Genomic DNA, 15504 nt, shown 5'->3' with positions numbered 1-15504 from the left:
CTAGATTCTCACACGATTTTTGTGCTAAAGTCGTATGTGTGGTTAAAGTCACTCTAAGGGAAGTCCCCAAATGTATTCTCTACAATGTCCAAATTGACGTTGAAATTTATCGTGCAAAATTTGTTTCCCAATTAAACGATTTCTGTAATCAATTAAAATATTTACCTACACTGAAAAAAATCCATGCCTAATATAAACGAAAAATGTCGTACATTGTACGAATCGTTCGTTGACTCGCACCACGAAATTCGTTTGTAATATATACGAAATTGTGCGAAATATTTTAGTATAATGCAAAATATTCTTGAAAAAATTAATTTACATAAAGGGAATTTTGAATAAATATGGTAAAATTTACGAAATATTAATTTATTCAAATATTTTTGTTCATTTTAAAATAAAATTTCTAATTTTAGTTCAAAATTATTCTCCACAGGAATTTTTATTTTTTTATGAAAATAATTCGAGAATAATATTATACTTTTTCTTAAATTTTATAAAAATGTTGTAGTTTTATTTAATCATAATATAATTAATATCATTATGGGTTTTATTAAATAATATTTCGTATTATACACGAAATTTTTGTAAATATTACTAAAATAGAAGTTACGAAAAATTTTTTCGTAAAGTTGAGCATGAATTATTTTCAGTGTAGTTGTGTATTACACCGTCCGACACTTAAAATTAGACACGAACCGAATGATATTTGTCTGAACAATACCAAATTTGATGCCAAGAAGAGTTATAAAATATTTTTTGTTACTTTTATTTTAATCCGTTATTATCAATAAATGTAAAAATTGTCTTTCAAAATATTTTGAAAAAATATCAAATTTGGCATTGTTTGATCAGTAAAAGTATAAAAAACTGTGAAAATTTCAATAAAATTAAACAAATCAAGCAAAATTCGCAACTTTGTTTTTTGAAGTACTCTAAAGTGATACACGATTTTCAGATCTTAAAACGTTGTCAGTTAAATATTCAAAAAATGTCTAATAATCGTCTGAACTTACAATTTTTCTTTTGCAACGTTGTCAGAAAAAAACATTACCGAAATTATTGCGAGACAAAATTTATAAGTTGACAGTATTATAAGACATTTTCTGCACATTTTACTGCAAACGTTGAAAAATCTAATAATGTATGTATATATACTTGTAGAAGAACATTAAGCTATAAAGGAATAGGACCACAAACAATATACATTTGAAACAAGTAAGAGTATAATATTCGAATAATATTAATATTCGAATATATACCGCGATGACGAATCACATAAATACATATATACGAAATAGCACCAAATTTTATGCTGTAAATTTAAAGAATTTTTTAGAGGATCTCACTTTATATTTATTTAAATCTTATTTAAGATTTTTGCAGAATTTTATTATCTTATAAGTGTTATTATTAATAGTAAGGTGAGTTTCAAAATAAGGCACTTTATAACGTTCTCGAATTTTATCTTAAAAAATTTAGTTTTATTTTTCAGGAGAATATTTTTGCAAGGTGCATATAATTAAACATAATCTAAATTTTAACGAACCCCATGCAAACTATTGTAGCTTGGAAAATACTCGTAAGTAAATTTTATTATATGTACTTGAAATAATGCTTTAAATGTTATTTGTGTAAAAACTATATATTGAACTTTTCTAACAACTTTTTTTAACCTAAAGACAAATTTAACTTTAACTTAATAACATCATTTTTATACCCTTCACCTTCGTGAGAAGGGTATATATAAGTTTGTCATTCCGTTTGTAATTTCTATAATATAATTTTCCGACCCTATAAAGTATATATATTCTGGATCCTTATAGGTAGCGGAGATGATTAAGCCATGTCCGTCTGTCTGTCTGTCTGTATGTTTGTTGAAATCAGTTTTTAGCAGACCCCAGATATCTGCGAGATCCGAATCTTCCATAATTCTATCAGACATACGACCGGCAAGAACGCTATTTAAAATCAGCAAAATCGGTCCATAAATAACGGAGATATGAGCAAAAAACCGAGACAACCTCTGAAAATTTCATATAAAATTTAGATTTTTTATTCATGCTCAGACAGAAACTGCAAAAAACAAAAACAAAATACATAACAATACGGTAAATATTGTTATTGTAATTTGTTTATAAAAGCAAAGCAGAGCAAGAGCAGCAGAGCAAGAGTAGCAGAGCGAGAGCAGCACTAATGTTTTGTTATTGGCTAGAAATATGAAATTAAGTATGTAGAGCCTGGATTAAGTGAGAACCTATAAAAGGGGACTTTCTGGTACTTTTTCGTTCTTCCAAAGGTATTTTTTGAAATTTCTATAATATTGAACCTAGAAACATGAAATTAAGTATGCATGGCCCGGATTAAGTGAGGACCCAAACAAGGGGAGTTTTGGTACTTTTTCGTTTTTCAAAAGGTACTTTTTGCAATTTCTACAATATTGAACCTAGAAACATGTAATTAAGTATGTATGGCCCGGATTAAGTGAGGACCCCTAAAAGGGGACTTTTTCGTTGTTCAAAAGGTACTTTTTGCAATTTCTACAATATTGAATCTAGAAACATGTAATTAAGTATGTATGGCCCGGATTAAGTGAGAACCCATACAAGGGGACTTTTTGGTACTTTTTCGTTTTTCAAAAGGTACTTTTTGCAATTTCTACGATATTAAACCTAGAAACATGTAATTATGTATGTATGGCCCGGATTAAGTAAGGACCCATAAAAGGGGACTTATTGGTACTTTTTCGTTTTTTAAAAGGTACTTTTTGCAATTTCTACGATATTAAACCTAGAAACATGTAATTAAGTATGTATGGCCAGGATTAAGTGAGGACCCATGAAAGGGTACTTTTTGGTACTTTTTCATTCTTCAAAAGGTACTTTTTGAAATTTCTATAATATTGAACCTAGAAACATGTTATTAAGTTCGTATATCCCGGATTAAGTGAGAACCAGTAAAAGGGGACTTCTTGGTACTTTTTCGTTCTTCAAAAGGTACTTTTTACAATTTCTACAATATTTTCTACAAAATTGAATATTTTTATAATAAGTTTTCTTCTTTTCCTCATTTCTTAATATTTTTTCTATAAAAAAGAAAATTTTTTTGATGTATTTTGAAAAGAAATTATGGAAATTATATTTATAATAAAATTATATCGCCTATATTTCTACAACCAGTTTTTTGAGAACATTGTTGTGTTTTTAAGTATTTCCAATAAGTTCTTCAGCAACAGTTATAGTTGAACTAGTGTTTCAAAGAATGTATGAATTCTAGAACTCGTTGAAAATCTTAAAAACAGTAATTTCTTTATATAAACAGGAATGGTTTATAATATTTGAGAAAACACTAAACATAGAATTAAAGTGAATGAAGTGAAAATAATAATTTTGTTTATAAACCGTGCAAAAATTATTTTCAAACATGAAAAAATCTACGTAGCATTAACTCTGTGTACTCAGTTTATCAGAATCTCTTTAAAGGACTTTTGAGTTTAAAAGACAACTGATTTCAAAAGATGGAATTCCAAATTTATATTTAAAAAGTTGGCATTAATATTAATTTCAAATGAAGGTGAGTTCCTCTGCTTCGAAATAATATAATTTATTTCAAATCATCAAGATCATCAAGAAAGAATTGGAAATCTTAAAGAAAATTTGTGAAAAAAAAGTAGTTAAAAGTAGTAGTAATTATCCGATTATTAACCGGCTAACGTAAAACCTCCAATAATTATTTGTCGAATAAACCGAATAAGACAAAAATCCGAATAATTGAATGCCTAGTATATACTTATATATGTATATGTAAATCACTCTGCGATTTTTTCAGATCGAGCCATTATTGTTCCCACAAAATGTTTCATTACGAAAATCCTTTAAATGCACATTTCGAAATAAGAAATAAAAGGTTAATTAATTTGTAGTGGACCAGATAAAAATAAGTTCCTTATACACAGGACTATATTATTTCTAACTTGGCAGTACCCTTATTTAAACCTTTACCTTTTAATAAATATCTAAAAATAATAAATTATTGGCTTTATAAAGAATGTTTCTTAAGGCGATTTTCACAGACACATTTCACATGTCTTCACAGGTAAAATGTTTTAAAAAAATATCGGAAAACTAGTCATAGTGCAATGACAGATAAATGCTAAAAAAATCTAAAAATATTTGTTACAAACAGTATTTTTATGAAACGTTACCCAGTAGTTTGGCATGGCTATTCCGTTCTTGTGGTTTTACCTACCTCTAAAAATAAGTAATCTATGTTCTTTACACTTCTAAAATCTTCTTATATGCTTTAGTCGGTCTCGACCAAAGTCTGTCTGTGATAATATGTGAATACTTCAAAATCTTCTATGTGGTTGCACATTTATGTCGGCATGTTTGTTAAAAGTTTCCTTAAATTAAATTTATTACCATCTTCACATACAACTCAATTATCCTTTGTAAATGAAAATAATTATACAGGAAATAATGTCACTTTAGAACGACTAACTATATAAAAAAATAGAAAAGTTATTTAAAAAATAGTTTGTTTACCGGGAGAGAGCTAAATGTTGGCGTAAAGTTTATATCGATTTAAATTTAAAAATTAGGGTATTTAGGTTTAGTTTAAGAAAGACATAAGATCCTCCTAATGTTTGTTGTTTTTTTTTTTTAATTTATATAAAATGTTATCTTCCTTTAAAACGAGCTTCAAATCATCTAATTTATACACAAAAACAATTATTTAATTAAAAGTTCATAAATATTCTTTAAGTTTTCAGTTTCGAGTGACTTAAGTGGCAAATTCATTTAATAATCCATAATTTATATTGTTATTTAAATACAGTTATTCTATTGACTTCTTTTACCGTTTTCAAATTCAAATTTTCTGTATTTTTTCAAATAATTCTTTTATTAAAAGTCAAAGAACAACAGTTTGGTGGGGCCCTACTTTTCACATACAAACAAAGAAATTAAAATTAATGGCATCGTAAATCTATTGTTTTCATTAAATTTTTGTTTTAGTCACATGAACAAAAAAAACAACAACAAACACGAACCAATGAACGTTATCAAGAAAACAAAAATAAAATACTAAAACAAAAACAAATAAAACTTGGAAAAATTGGCGTTGAAAACGAACTGACAATGAAAACATTCACTTTCAGACACATTTACAATTATGCACATACGCACATAAACAATATTGCATACATGTATACATAGATATTCTCAAACATATATAAAAAGATAAATATATACTAGAGTATTCAGTAGATTAATCGTCGATCGGTTAATCGATTAATTTTCCTCGATTAATCGTTGCTGATTTCAATCATTTAAGTTTTATTACGAATATTTTGGTACTTTTTTATTTGTACATATTAAATTTCGATTGGGTAGCGAAGCACCCAGGTTACCGTAGTTTCTTATATTTTAGAAAAAAACTTAATGAAACAAGTAATGAGTGTTCGGCCATGCCGAATCTTTTATATCCACCATCATATTTTGCGACGTAAAATTACAATAATTTTTGGAAGGTCCTTTCATTTATTTGATATATATATTGAATTTTACTAATCGAAATTATATAGACACTAGCATACCCTGGGTGCTTCGCTAAACTAACTTAAAAACGAAAAAGTACAAAAATTTCTCTCAATAAATTCTCATTTAATAACTGTGAGTGTTCCGGTTAACCATTATAAAAACGTACCTTTGAGGAATAGAAAAGTACCAAATAGTCCCCACATACAGAATATTATTTAGTCAAGACCATGTATGTTATAATTAATGTTCCTAAGTTGAATATTTTAGAAAATTAAAAAAGTACAATTTATGAGATAAAAAGTACTAAAAAGTTGTCAATTGAAGAATCTTATTCAATGAGGACTGTGTATATTTAATAATCATGTGTTTTGAGTTTATATTAAAGAACATACATTTGAAGGAAGAAAAAGTACCAAAAAAAAGAATAAATTTTAGCTAAGTGTAAAGTACAAATAAAAAGAGTACAATTTTCCCCTTTTTGCTTAGAAATATACTTTTTCGAAAATTAAGTTTACAAAATGTTCCGTATTTAAATCTATATATCACAGAAAAAACTCAAACGATTCAAATCTGCATTCATTTGTTCCAAAAAAATAGTGCTTTCAAAAAGTACCAAACAATTTACTTGAATTTGGTCCTATATAGACCTTAGTACTCGAATTCCAAAATAATAATAATAATAATAATAATATACCAACAGCTTTTTTATGTGAGTAAATAAACTCCCAATGAGTTTGAATAAAATTAAGTTTCCCGTTTCTTTCTTTTTGGTACTTTTTTCCCAGTAAAATAGCAATCATTTAATTACAATAAATATTACACAGTTAGTCCGTAATTTAATAGAAATAATTCAATAAACCAATGTGTTAAAAAAAGTACCGTTTTTTCCCTTTTACACCCAAAAAGGAATTTTAAAAATATACGAAACAGGTGTCTCATAATTTTGAGAAATGTATCCAAAATATTTAGAAAAATTTGATTATGTTAGTACCTTATACAGGGGCTAGGCGAAATCGTAAACCAATATTGCCCAAACAACATGCATGAACTTAAATTATCTGTGCAAAATTTCACCATCTAGCTATTCTTGTTTGGACTCTATCTTGTTTTCAACAGACGGACCGTCTTAGAATGTAATAAAGACAGAATATATATACTTTTTAAAATGTACATAGAATTGAATTAAAAAAGGGGAAAATCCATTTGTTAATAACAGGAAGAAAATTATTGTAAAAAAGCAGTTTCCTTTTATTCAATTAACCGAATAATTTTGAATTATCTGATTATTAAACGGCTTACGAAAAACCTCAAATAATTATTTGTCGAATAAACCGAATATGACAAAACCCCGAATTGAATGCCCTAATATGTACATTAGGGATATAATTTTTGCAAAAATACCACAGCAATAGGTTGTAATTATAAAAAATAAATATTTTTGCACTTGTATTACATTATCTTAAAGAGAACGTTGTTCTTTAAATCCTTGTTATGGAAATTAAAACAAATCGCGATATTATTGCATGTAATAGAAAACAGTATAATTTTATATGGAAATTATTAAAATAATTTTTGAAAAATATCGAACTAAAATTGCTTTCGGTGTGGAAGGTTTTTTCACCGAATTGACTATAAAAATATACTTTTATTATCAGAACAGTATTAGTTATAATCCAATGCCGCCAAAAAAGTCATTACCCTAATGTACATATGCAAATGTAAACGAATATATATAGATATGAGAATGTTAATTTTCATACGAAAATTAAAATTGAAAATGTTTTTTAAAGACAAAATGTAAAGAAACATTTGAGCAACACACAATCAACATGTATCTATAAATAAGTATCAAATGATAAATGCATGTTTTCATGTACGACAATATACATAAAAAATTTGACTTCATAAACATACATACACTGAAAAAATACATGCTTAACTTTACGAAAAAAAACTTTCCTAACTCCTTTTTTCGTTATGCAAAAACTTTGTGTAAATATTATTTAAATAATTTCGTTAAGGCATGCAATATTGACCCAAAGTAACGATTTTTTTCGTAATTAAAATTAATTTTGTAATATACAAAAATTATTTTTGATTTTACAAAATAAAATTATTTTGTTACAAATTTTATTCTCATTTTCGTAATATTAAGCGAGCTAAATCAAACGTAATTAAAAATTGTCAGGAATTTAGTTGCCTTATTTAGGTTTAGAAGTCGAACATTTGATAATAAATAAAAATTTTGATTTATTTTAAACTAATATTACGAATATAAAGTCAACCTAATTTTGACGGAAATAATATTTTAAAAATTGTTATCCAATTTGATATATAAAAGTCACATATCTGAATGAAGGTGTTTAGTGTTTAAAATACAAAAAATTTTTCGTGTATATTAGGCAAGGATTATTTTCAGTGTAGTATATTTATGAATGTATGCAGCATGAAATATAAACCAACAAATCAATTCCTTAATAAAACGTTTACAAAAAAAACATAATGAAGGTTTGCCTAACCAGGAAACGAACAACTAGAGCTATATAAACTCAATCATTTACTACGTATGAGTGATAACATTAAACTGAAATGAATGTGTTATAAATTAAGTATACGTCATGTAGTTTTATTTAAATTTTATACAAATGCACAAACAACCAAAAACAAAATACTCTTTATATGTATGTACATTATTATAAATAGTTTATACACAAATGATCATAGTAATAGGTAGAGTTTCATTAATATGAGGCCTTAGGTATTTCACGTTAGAGAAATGTATTTGTATGTACTAGAGTACATAATGGGAGCTCCGCCTCCCTAATCGAAATTAAATTAAAAATTCAGATTGTAAAAATATGTATACGTATGTAAAATGCGTACATTTTTTAATACGTACATTTGTACGTATTAATGTGCACATCTGTAAGAGTAAAAGGGGTCAAAAATCGCTTTGTCTATTAATTAAGTATATATATAGAACATGAAAAAATTTTTCATTTTACATTTTTTGTGTACTTATTATTTATGCCAGTACTGTGTAGATACATGTGTATTTATCAAGGAAAAATATTTTGTTGATTTTTTACTCATTTGTATTCCTTAACAAAATACGTTTTAAGAAATGATAGATCTTTACACTGTTGCTGTCATCAATATATTCCACATGACAAATTCTACAGGAATACCCCATGGAGATCAAAAATATACAAATACATTTTGTAACTTTTATACCACGTATGTATATTAAATTCCTGTACGAGGTCAGATTGAAAATTTATATTTTTAAATTTTCTTAGTTCCTTTATCACACCTGAAATTTCTATAATAAAAATACAGAAATTGTTCTCTGAACACAGGTCACAACACGATTTAAAAAAGCTATGGAACTAAATGAAAAGAAATATACAAAAAGGAAGAACAGACATCGTTATTTCACAACTTTTTAGAAGGTTTTTGTATCACTTGTTTTGAGTGACATTCTTTACAGAGCAGAAACTGCTGCATGATTCAATAATTGATTTTAAAGAAAAACTCAATAAGAATGAGCTCAATTTCACACTTTTATAATGCTTCATAACTGCATTTAGAGTTATCCAAAGATGCACTTTTTTCAAAAATTATATAAAAGAATTTGTTTTTGCTAAAACAAAAATTCTATTATTAACTCTTTAGATGTGATAAGACTTTAAATTTTCAGATTTTAAACTACGATAGTTATAAGTTATATATGGAACATTAATTGATTGGAGTTTTATTAAATTCAGAGGTGATGACGAAAAACGCCATTGTTTGATGGGAAATTATTAATCCACAAGTTAACATTATAACCATCATAACTGCTAAACGGATTACAATAAATTAATAATTTTAACACAATTTTTAAGGCATTGAATATAATATTTACAAATTATAAAATCAAATGCAATATTTACAAATTATAAAATCAAATGCAATTTTTCTTTTCCTCTAATGCATTTATAGTGCATCCAAATTCGGTCATGTTAAGTTTATATATCTTAAATTCTAAAATATATTCAGCAGTTTTCGGTCTGTCAAAGAATTTCGCCCAAAATCGGTGTTTTGGCCGCAGATATGCAGATGAAGGAGTTGAAATTTTAACAAAATAATTAAACCAATATTAGTGCTGATCCAAAATCTTTCATAAAAGGTATGATGTCACAATTTCAAAAATATTGTGTGAAGCTTAATAAATATACGGATGTCTGAACTTGTTGGCAGAAAAATGTCCAACAAAAAGTCCAACAACAGTGTAATCTTAAATGGTTTGTCTTGCGACGTTGTCAAAAATAGCATTGCCAATTTATTGTAAAGCAATAATATATAAAAATATTATGTTACCATTGCCAAAAAGTTCCTGACAATTTTTATTGTCAAAGCTGCGATACACTGTTGTCAGATATTACAACGTCAGCAGAAAAATGTTTAGAAAATGCTAAACAATTGTATGAACTTAAAAGTTTGGCTTTAGAACGTTGTCAAATGTTAACAAAGCTTTATTTTGAGCATAAGAAATACAACAAAAACGTCCATTTTGAGAATATAGACGAAAATCAAGTACCAAAAATTTAAAAAATTTTGTTCTGAGTTAAAAATATTTTTTTTGATAAATATCTCACTCAGATCCCATTGTGGTACTATAAAGCCCTTTAAGGACATTGTAAAAGGGGGTGTGATGTACTTCGCAAAAATCCAAAACGAGCGATTTTACCACAGCATTGTTGTTATAAAAAACAACAACCACATGACAACTTACGTTTGTGTAAAATTCGTCAATATTGGCTTTTTGAGTAGGATCACTTGACATGAAATTCCCCATATTTATTATCTTTCATTTTGTTCCATCTTTATTAAAAATAAGATAATTACAATTACACATTTACAAATATTAGTTATGTTCTACTTTTCCTTTTTTTTTTATGCAATAAAAAAAGAAAAGAAATAAAACTATAAAAAAGTCTATGTAATCCCCAGGGAATGAAAACAACAATCAGGAATTTAATAATTAAAATAAATCCAACTGACAGGACTTTACATGATGGGAAACTTTTAAACAAGATTTGTTTCATAATGCTACTGCTGCTGCAACATGCTGCTACAGATATTGCTGTTCATTGTGGCAATAATGCTAAAAAAAAGTATGATACACGTCGTATTTTATATCTTAGTATAGTTTGTTTTATGTTGTTATTTAAAGTAATAAATTCTTAAAAAAATATTTAATTTAGGTTAAATCCTTTTCATTTTAACTTTAAAGTTGTAATAATACAATAATGCTGATGTTAAGAACTTAGAAAGGAATTGAGAAATATTTAGTGAAACATTCCAGGACTAAAATTTAACTTCCAAAACCTATGTCGGTCATTTGCTATAAGACTGTCATGTATCCAATGAGCAATATTACTTTGTAGTTTCGTTTTGAAAGGGTAAAATTAATATATTTCTAATAAGTAGTAAATTTAATCAAAAAACAATTTAACTATTCTCTACAGAGTAATTACATTCCATACATATTATATGAATTTATGTTGTATGTATGTATGTATGTATGTATGTATGTATGTATGTATGTATGTATGTATGTATGTATGTATATATGTACATTTCCCAGAAGTTCTACTATATGCCGTTTGCTTTTATACAGTATTTTTATAAATGTCTAGTTCCATGTTTCTTTTGAATATTTAATTGTTTTACGCTAGGCATCCTTTGTAATGTATACTGAAAACTAAACACTTTAAAACACTTTTATTCTGCCTTATTTAAAACATCAGAAGTAATTATTTATCGAAGAGATGTATGGTTGACATTCACCTAGGATATACAAATTTTAAAAAATATCAAATCAATAGATCGGTACAGGGTTGATGAACTGCAGGTTTTTACATGATGTATATTCATGTTTGCAGGCGGCTATGAAAAGTGTGTTGGATTGTATCTACATAAGTGCATATTTGTAAGGTTTTGTTTGTTTATTTGCCATATGGGTTATTAAAAAACAAGTTAGAGTGCTATATTCGGCAGAGCCAAATCTTAAATACCCTCCACCAGCTATATTTATATTAATAATTTTTTTATTTAGTGAAATATTTGTGAAAATAAGTTTTCTCATGTTTTTTAATAGAAAGAACATTACAAACACCACTTTGTTTTATATGTTAATAGCGCCTTAAAATATGCTTTATCGATATTTAATAATTTGCATGTGAGTGTTATGTTTAATAAAGTTTATTAAACATAAAATAAACAACTAATATCTTTATGAATACGGAGTAATTGTCTATAATTATAGTTATGATAATGCAACTAATTAAATACTGTGGAAATAGCTTTCGATGGACCGATAGGAAAAAATAAATTGATAGTACCATTTCTGAAGATAAAAAAGGATCATTTGTGCAAAACTTTATTTGGTAATGAGTAAACATTTTTTACGTAATTTTCGAAAATGATAGGAATAACAAACAATGATGGATGATCATTAAACAAATTTAAAGTATATTTTCTGTATATAAAAGCAAAAAAATCACAGTAAAGTTTATATAGATAAAAATTATTTTTGTGACAAATTTTGTATAAATATCTTAATTAAGTAGCGAGTTATGAGCGGTTAAGTGATTTTCAAGAGGGGACCTTGTATGGGATCTATGACCAATTGTGGAAATTTTACGGTAACATTTATGTATATAAAAGTAATATTTGTGACAAAGTTTGTTTAAATATCTTAATTAGGTAATGAGTTATGAGCGTTTAAGAAGTTTCCGGGAGGGGACCTTGTATGGGAGCTATGACCAATTGTGGACCGATGGAATTTTTTTTCCTTGGTATGAATTCTATTGACATAAAACTATAATTTGTAAAATTTTGTGAAGATATCGATATTGTTACGGAAGTTATTAACAATAAACACATATTCCGGGTATATGTACATTTGTATGGGAGGCATATGAAATTGTGAACCGATTTTTAACAATGTTAATTCTGGTACGAATAGATGTATCTCTGACAAAATTCATCAATTTATCTGCAGTAGTTTTTGTAAAAAATACTAATAAATATATGAAAAATCGCCATTTTATTCGAGGTTGTCTTAAATTTTTACTCATAACTATGAAACTATTTCACTGATCTTGCTGATTTTCAAAGCCTGCTTAGGATAACATTGAATATTTTGTGTGAATTTCGTGGAGTTCCATTGCTTCGTTTTAACGTAAGCGTGACATACGGACAGACGGACATATCTACATCGACTCAGAATTTCATAAGAATCAAGCATATATATACTTTGGGTCTTAGATGAATATTTCTCAGTGTTACAAACAGAATGACAAACTGATATATACCCTCTATCACCACTGATGGTGATGGAGGGTATAATAACAATTTCACGGAACAGATTGAATTGTTATTGACCCAAATTAGTATTACATCTATAAACTAATTTCCTGTTAATATAAATTGTATGACGACATATACATACATACATATGTATATTATTACACATACATACAGACGTATGTATCAAGAGTAAAATACTAGCACACTATTTTGAAAACTCTCTAGAGTAGATAAGGCAATTAATATTAATAAAATACTTGAGATTACTTTTTATACGTACACCGCCATAGTGGGAAGTGTATCATGCGTTTGTGCTGATGTTTGTAACGCAAAAAAATAGTGGTCCTACACCCTTTTCAAAAATTATCCTGATCGACTTTTTAAATATATGGATACCCGGTCAATTAGGAGTAGTCTGCAACGAATGTATTAGTTTTAAAGGGAAGGGAGGTAGTTATCTTAACAAAAGCAAAACCATTCGACGTAGCGAAAGCTAAATTGAAAGTATATGTGAGAGAATGAACCGGGAGTTAGAACCTCTAGCATGGGCAAGTCTGAGGTTAGTACGATGGTACGTATTATGAGTGGACACACATGATTAAGGGAACATCTATACAAAAGTGAACGTGCCGATTCAGACCAATGTAGAGCATGTGGAGAGGACAATAAAACTCTGGAGGACGTGCTTTGCCACAGCCATGCATTCGTCGAAGTTAGATCCAAGTATCTTGGGAGTGATATTATTCCGAAGATAACATTCCTTACGAACACTGATTGGAACATTGATATTAGATCCAAAAAACTAAGTTTCGTATAAAGCTCTTTTTAGAAAATTACTTTTTCATTCATAAATTTTTTATAAAAAAAATTAATATACTCATAACTGATGTATCATATGCATGTCTGGAAGTAAAAGTCGTGTACAGAAAAAAAAATATATACTTAATTTTCTATTTTCTGATCCCTTTCCTTTTTAAATGTCCTTTACTTTTAAGAATATAAAACAATTCATCAAATTTATTAAGCAATTTTTATCCTTCTATTAATTAATTTAATTACAGTGGACGTCCAATAGTACGTACCCTCTTTATTACGAATGTCCAATAATACGAATGGCAAAATTGTTGCATTGTCTACTCTATAATACGAATAAAGTCACAATTTTTCTGTTCGATAGTACGAATAACGCATTTTTAAGGGAATTCTGGTTTTATTTGCGTATGAATGAAGTTTTTATTAAGTTTTTATTTTATGATTTCGGTATCATTCACCTTAAGCTCAGTAATTTTGAAGTTTTTTGTATTTATTACAAATGTTTTGTGTATATTTACAAATCAACAATTATTTAGTGTAATTAATTTATTTTCTTGTCATTTCGATGACCAAAGAGAAGAAATTAAATTTAATGATATCGCCAATGAGAGGCCTCAAAAGCGCTGTTATTGAAAAGGTCGTAGGAATCATTTTACAAAGTAATAAACATCAATGCTAAATTATGGATTTTCTAATAAGTAAAATGTTATTTTTATACCCTTCACTTTCGTGAGAAGGGTATATATAAGTTTGTCATTCCGTTTGTAATTTCTATAATATAATTTTCCGACCCTATAAAGTATATATATTCTTGATCCTTATAGATAGCGGAGTCGATTAATCCATGTCCGCCTGTCTGTCTGTCCGTCTGTCTGTCTGTTGAAATCAGTTTTAAGAGGACCCCAGATATCGGCGATGTCTGAATCTTCAATAATTCTATTAGACATGCTTTCGAGAAGATCGCTATTTAAAATCAGCAAAATCGGTCGGTAAATAACGGAGATATGAGCAAAAATCCGAGACAACCTCTGAAAATTTCATCAAAAAATTGTTAAAAAAGCAACAAAAACACTGTACATAGAAAAAGATGTACACGTGTGTGTGTAGATGTATTTGGTTTTATTCAGCTGTGTATTTTTTGTATGTTTGGAATTCAAACATACAAAGTATACACAGCAAAAAAATATGATTTGCATTTTTTGTTAAAATAAAATAATTTTCCCTTTTGTTTTGCAAATATATTTTTTGATGAATAGAAAAAAGTATTTAAAACGCTTTCAATTATATGAGAGTAGATTGTGAGTTATTGTACAATAATTTTTATGCGAATAATGTAAGTTTGAAATTTAAAACTAACGGCTTAGCCGCCGCCGAACTATATTTATATTCGGCTTAAATCGACTCAAAATTTTTTAATGTTTTTATTAACTAGACTGTAAGATCAATTATGTTTAAAATACACTATGGTGAAGGGTATATAAGATTCGGCACAGCCGAATATAGCACTCTTACTAGTTATATGTATGAACTGTCAATTTTGAAAGTAGTATGACTCCACATTCTAATGTCATTAAGCAGTACTATATGTGATCATTTAACTATTCCAAGTTTTTAAGAGAAAATTTTAAATTAGAGAATTTTTTTTAAAGTATATTCCATTCAAGTTTCTAATTAAAGTATTATGTAATCTGAACATGTTTTATACATTTTAGAACAGATATGTACATGTAAATTGTCTTTGGCACACATATTTAAAAATTAAAATTTAAAACCTTCTATATCTCAATTCAAC

The sequence above is a fragment of the Lucilia cuprina genome, chromosome 3, assembly GCF_022045245.1.
Source record: "Lucilia cuprina isolate Lc7/37 chromosome 3, ASM2204524v1, whole genome shotgun sequence".
NCBI lineage: Eukaryota > Metazoa > Arthropoda > Insecta > Diptera > Calliphoridae > Lucilia > Lucilia cuprina.
The sequence above is the reverse complement of the archived record's forward strand: the minus strand, read 5'-3'. Positions refer to the sequence as shown.